We start from the raw sequence: 6,128 nt of genomic DNA, 5'->3' as shown, positions 1-6,128 counted from the left end.
GTTGAGGCCTAAATTATTCTCTGAAGCTGAAATGTGGTTTGACAGTCGGACTTTGACTCTGGCGACCAGATTTTGAATCCTGACCCAGCCAGGGAATGCAGTGGGTGACCTCAGCCACATTGGAAGGCAATGACAACCCCCCTCTGAACAAACCTTGCCAGGAAAATCCCATGGTGCGATCTCCACAGACCAGAAACAAATTGAGGTCTCATAACAAGCAAAAATTTTCATATTTGCTGAACTATTTATTGACTGAAGTCCAGCTTCCAAGGAGGCTGGAGAGAGAAAGGAAAGAGAGAGACTTCGCACAACATGGTCACTCTCAGAAATCCAGGAGGAAACAACACAGGAGGGCTGAGATCCTGCACCCAAGACACATAATGTAACCTGCACAGAGTTATGTCACATAGATTAAGATATTCTCTCCAGAAGTCTTTAAGCCCTCCACCTCTCCAAGAAATTGGCTGTAGAGTCATGCCAGGGGACTAGAGATTCCCACAGGGAACACCTCTCTAAGAATCCCTAGGTTCCCCAGTGCAACTTCTTAAATCTTATTCAGAACGAGGTGTAAGAAGTTCTATGTGAAGGAGAACCTTTCATCCACTTTCTGATTTTTTTCTAAGTTCTTTGCATCAGTTGGGAATCAGACTGCTAGTCTCTGGGAAAGGAATTTCAGCCTTATCAGTTTTCCTTGCACTAGCAGTCCTCTCACAAGCAGCAGCCATTATCTGTCCTCCTTGTCAAGCTGTTTCTTCTGGCTTATTAGCCCTTAATTGCCTAAAAAAGATAAAGGTTTCCCCTGACGTTAAGTCCAGTCATGACCGACTCTGGGGGGTTGGTGCTCGTCCCCATTTCTAAGCCGAAGAGCCGGCGTTGTCCGTAGACACCTCCAAGGTCATGTGGCCGGCATGACTGCATGGAGCGCTGGTACCTTCCCACCGGAGCGGTACCTATTAATCTACTCACATTTGCATGTTTTCGAACTGCTAGGTTGGCAGAAGCTGGGGCTAACAGTGGGAGCTCATTCCGCTCCTGGGATTTGAACTTGGGACCTTTTGGTCCGCAAGTTCAGCAGCTCAGCGCTTTAATGCACTGTGCCTATCTTTTGTTTTTCTCAAGTAGGAGCAAACCCAAAAGGCTTCTATAGGAGGCCACTTTTTGGAGACATCAAACATGCAATATACAGTGCTATCTGTAGGACGAGGCTGAATGTCCTCATCTTCAAACAATTTCTGCTTCAGGCTGTTGTGTGTTTTCCAGGCTGTATGGCCATGTTCCAGAAGCATTCCCTTCTGACGTTTTGCTCACATCTGTGGCAGGCAACCTTGGAGGTTGTGAGGTATATTTCTGCTTTTTGCTTCATTTAAAAAAATGCAGCACTCAGTGCACAGACGATGAATTTCAGCATCAACGTTGACTTTTGTGGAAAAGTGGCTGTCTTAATAGTGGAAATGGTCAACAACAGCTGAAAGTGTCAGTTTCCTCAGAGAAGCAGCCGGACACTTTCTTCCGACATTCCCCGTTTCAGTTCAAGGCTGGTGAGGCAGAGCTGTATATCTGGCCTCTTTATATATATCACCATTATATATGAGGCTCTTGCTGAGTGCATCTGATTGTGCCTTCAATTACATTGTGCTGCCCCTCAACACAAGAGTTCCTCAGCAAAACCAATGAGTGACTTTGTGCCATGTGAAAACTAGAACATTTGGTGTGAAAACCAAAAGCTTCACAGGCAAATCCAACCTACATCCCTGGGAAAAGCCAGGAAAGAGGACCAAATACACTGCCCACTTACTACTGGAATTGAAGTACCTGGAATTATTGACTAAATATGAATCTGGGTTTTTTATTCCCTCTTTGCTGTTGTCATTTTGCAGATCTTTCCAGATGGAACAAGTCCCTGACCAATCCATGGGCGGTGGGGAGGGCCTTAATCATTCACACTCCAGCCTCCCAGTCAGTTTTTACAAATATGTAAAGAGAGAGCAAGGAATCCACAGAGAGAGGAAAGAGAATTAACAGCCCCCGATCTACGCATATAAAGCTCCTCTTGTGTCTCAGATGGTGTGAGACTTTGGACATTGTTCTCCATCCTTAGGGAGAGAGCTCCAGTTGGCCTACATGGCACACAGAAAAGAACGGGAGGAGGGTCTCTCCTGAGAAAGAGGCTGGAGGGTATTCATAGATCAGGGCTGCTGAGTCTGCATCGTAAAAGGCCACCCGACCCCCTTCGCAGTTCAGTGTCACCCGGACCCTGTTGGGCTGCTCACTCAGAGTCAGAGGTGAGGACACGCCATTGTTGGAGACGAACCAGTATCTTCTCCCAAACTTTCCCACTCGCCAGATCCCAGCATCAGGGCCAACGGGAAAGGAGCCCTTTCTCTTTACAGACTTTCTGGCAACTCCCACAAACCATGCTTTCGCATCCTTCACAAGAACTTCCCAAAAATGCCTGCCTCCTCTGAATCCCTCCTGGCTCAGCACGTAAGAATGTTGATCGAATCTCTCAGGATTGTGAGGAAGATTTTAGATTTTCTCTCCACATGTCACATGTCTGAGATCTTCAGAGAGGATGAGCCTAGGATGGGCTGTGCCTGGATCCAGAGTCACATGTGCTGTTGGTCGGGGAAACAGATCAGGGATGGAGAAAGAAAGAAAGAAAGAAAGAAAGAAAGAAAGAAAGAAAGAAAGAAAGAAAGAAAGAAAGAAGATAGATGATGTAAATTACTGGAAATGTGCCGTCCGCCAGACAATAAAAAAAACTATAAAGCTGAAACGTGCCGTCCTTTATCCGGGCGAACTGCAAATCCCTATAAGCTGTCCTAAAATATTGAACGACTGAGTCTGGAGAACTTCAAAAAAGGATGTTTATTCATACAAGGTTGTAAACCTGGCACAGATCTTAAAGTTGCAGAAAATGAAACAAATTTCCATAGGTTTTAGTTGCAGAATTATCCCTGGTTCCAGAAGGCAAAGGTGATTATAAAACCACTATACCCTAATCACGCTGTCTATATTAGAAGGAGAAACTCTTTCCTTCCCTATCTTTACAGCAAAGATTAGTTCTAGAAGCGATGGAATAACCCTGCTCCTCTAACTAGATTTCCTATTCCAGATCAGTATAATTCAATACTTATCTAATTTGGATAGGCTTAGATTGGCCTGGTTTTGAGGATGATTTGTCCCAGTTAGCCTTGCACAGCTCCAGCACGTTGGAAGACTATAGCCAGAATGAAACTCTAAAATGGAGACTAGACCCTGGTAAAAAGGGCGGTCCTAAGATGTTGTACTCTTTGACCAATCATTGCAAAGAAAACTGCAGCCAGCTCTTGCAGACTTCAAGCCACTTTTCCTAGGCTTTTGCAGCCAGAGGCTGAAACAAAATGCAAAGGAGGGAAAACAAACAAACGACCAATAGGTAAGGCAAACCATCGTCCTGGGGGACGGAACAGGAAAGTTCAGCTTCCATCTTACGTTCTTATAAAATGACAGGGAAATCCTCCCTTGTCTCCTCAAATCTAGACAGGTTCAATGTCCCCCTCCTTCTTAAGATAACATTTGAATGTTTGGTGATTTGAGCACTGGATTTTGATTCTGGAGACCAGGGATCGATTCCCAGTTCAACCCACAACACTTTATTAGGAGTCCCTATTTCACCTCTATCACCTTGTACTCCTTTGATGCTTCATCCAGAGGGATCATATTGTAGTTTTCGTGCTCCTTTCCCTTGTCGCACACCACACAGATGGGGGCCTCGTGGTCCTTGCAGAAGAGCTTGAGGGGCTCCTGGTGCCCCTGGCAGACTCTCCCCTTCTCTTCCACCTTCTGGCTCCTTAGTTCCTTGGCTATCTCCACCAGGTTCGCCAGCCTCCAATTCCGTTTGATGTCTCCTTCCTGCACTTTCTCCCTGCATTGTGGGCAGGAGGCCTCTTTCTCCTCCCAGCATTGATCCAGGCTCCTTGAAATACTCCAAGCGGATGGGACAGGCCAGTTCCTCGCAGAGCCTCTTCACAGAGTCTCCAGAGGCCATGGTTACGGATACTGCTCCACTGCAAAGACAAGACAGAGTTACTGCCTTAACTTTCGTTTCTCAGACTTTCTCTTCCAGGAAAGCAGCCGTGTGTCTTTGTGCTTTTCCTTTGGAAGACGGACCCACAGCACACCTGGGAGAAGAGAACCTGACAATTTGTACCGAATCACCTACTCTCTCTAGCTCCTACCTACAGCAACATGGACGGAGGAGAGAGAGAGAACCAATTCGAATATTCCCGGGGAGAAGAAGCTAGCGCTGATGGAGAAATGAGGGAAGAACCCCACAGCCTCTCGGACGAAGCAAGCTACGATGGAGGAGAGAGGGAAGAATCTCACACCTCCGTGGACGCAGCCACTTCCCCCCCAACCATGGACACACAATGGAGGGTCACACCAGCAGGGCCGGAGAGGCCACACAGAGCTGAGCGGCCACCGCTGGGGAGCTTGGCAACCCCCACCCGACGGACAGTCAAGGAATGCAGGAGATGAGGCAAGAAATAGCACAACTGAGGGAGATAGTCCGTTCCCTGATCCTGGCACAACAGGGCAGCCCCAGGGGGCAGGACGCCAGCTCCGGCCTTCCAGCGGCCGCTCCTTTTCCTCAGGTAACTTCCCCCGGCCTTTCCACGGCAGCCCCTTCCCCCTATCGACAAAGGACTGGGGGAGAGGGGAGCAGCGGGGCCGGCACTACAGAGAGGAGAGGAAGATGCGAGTCACCTTTGATGGAAACCCAGAGAAACTGCCTTTCTTTTTGACGAGGGTGGCTGCCTTCATGAGCAAGTGGGAAGGCTCTTTCCCAAACGAAATGGACAAGGTCCAACATGTGGCTGACCACCTCGAAGGAGCAGCCTCTGAATGGCTCCTGGTGCTGTACGACGTGGGGGCACCGGAGCTCAACAACTTGGATGCCTTCATGGGGACATTGAGATCCCGCTTTGAGGACCGCCTGCGGAACCAAAAAGCCAGGGCGAAACTGAAGAACCTGAAGCAAGGCGCCCACTCTGTCCAGGACTTTGCTTTGGAATTCAGAAGGCTGGCCTCCCTGCTCCCTGAGTGGAACGAAGCCTACAGAATCGATGCGTTCAAGGAGGGCTTGAGGCCAGACCTGGTGGAATGGGTGCTGGCCAGGGAAAACCCAGACACCCTGGAAGGATGGGTGGACGCGGCTGGCCAGGGGGAGGTGCTGAAGGAGGAAATCAAAAGCTTCCGCCAAAAACAACCCCCCCACCCAAGCCGGAAGCACCGCGGGTAGAAGCTGTGCCCCTTCTAAGAACAGGGACAGGCTTGATCCGGCTGAAAAGGATTGGAGGTGGAAGCTGGGCCTGTGCCTATGGTGTGGAGGTGAGGTCCATTTGGCCACCTCCTGCCCAGGAAGCGGGAAGAAACCTGCAGGACACAGAACAGGAGAAGGCCAGCACAAAGCCAACCTCAACCCAGGGAAGAAGACCAGCGCAACAGCACTGGCAGCGAAGCAGCAGAAACGGCCGGAGACCCCCCGCAACGGACCCCAAGATGACTCCTCTGGCAGCGAACAGCTCTCGGGAAACGAGGCTTGCCTGGATTAAAGCGCGCCGGCGTCCAGGCAGAAGGAAGGAGGCGCGGAGCTTCGGGGGTTTATCGCCACAATCCAATCAGTGAAATTGCATCCACTCCTTTGCATGGCCATTTAAAGTCACACTCTCTCAGCCTCAGAAGGCAGCAATGGCAAACCTCTTTTGCTCTCTCTTGAATTTCAAAGGAATTCCCAAGAGCCCCCATGCCTTCATAAAGACATTTCACAAGGGCCTGTTTTTCAGGCTGTGAGTGAATTCCTATTCCAAAGGGTCTCCAGTTCCTGAGATTTGCACAAGTTCTGCCACAAAGACCCAGTTGTAGGGCCTCCTTGGGGTCCCCACAGGTCTGGCTCAAAGGCACAATGACAAAACTCCACTTTCTCAGCCTTTGGGGAGGGAGGTGGCAAACCCCATGAATGACTCCTGCCAAGAAAACCCCATGATAAGGTTATTATTGATCAGAAATGATTTGAAGGCATAAAACTCTAAATGGGCCTTCTTTTGAAATAAAGAAAACACACAGCATATCAAAATAAGATCTGC

Source organism: Anolis carolinensis, chromosome 2 (assembly GCF_035594765.1).
Source record: "Anolis carolinensis isolate JA03-04 chromosome 2, rAnoCar3.1.pri, whole genome shotgun sequence".
NCBI lineage: Eukaryota > Metazoa > Chordata > Lepidosauria > Squamata > Dactyloidae > Anolis > Anolis carolinensis.
The sequence above is the reverse complement of the archived record's forward strand: the minus strand, read 5'-3'. Positions refer to the sequence as shown.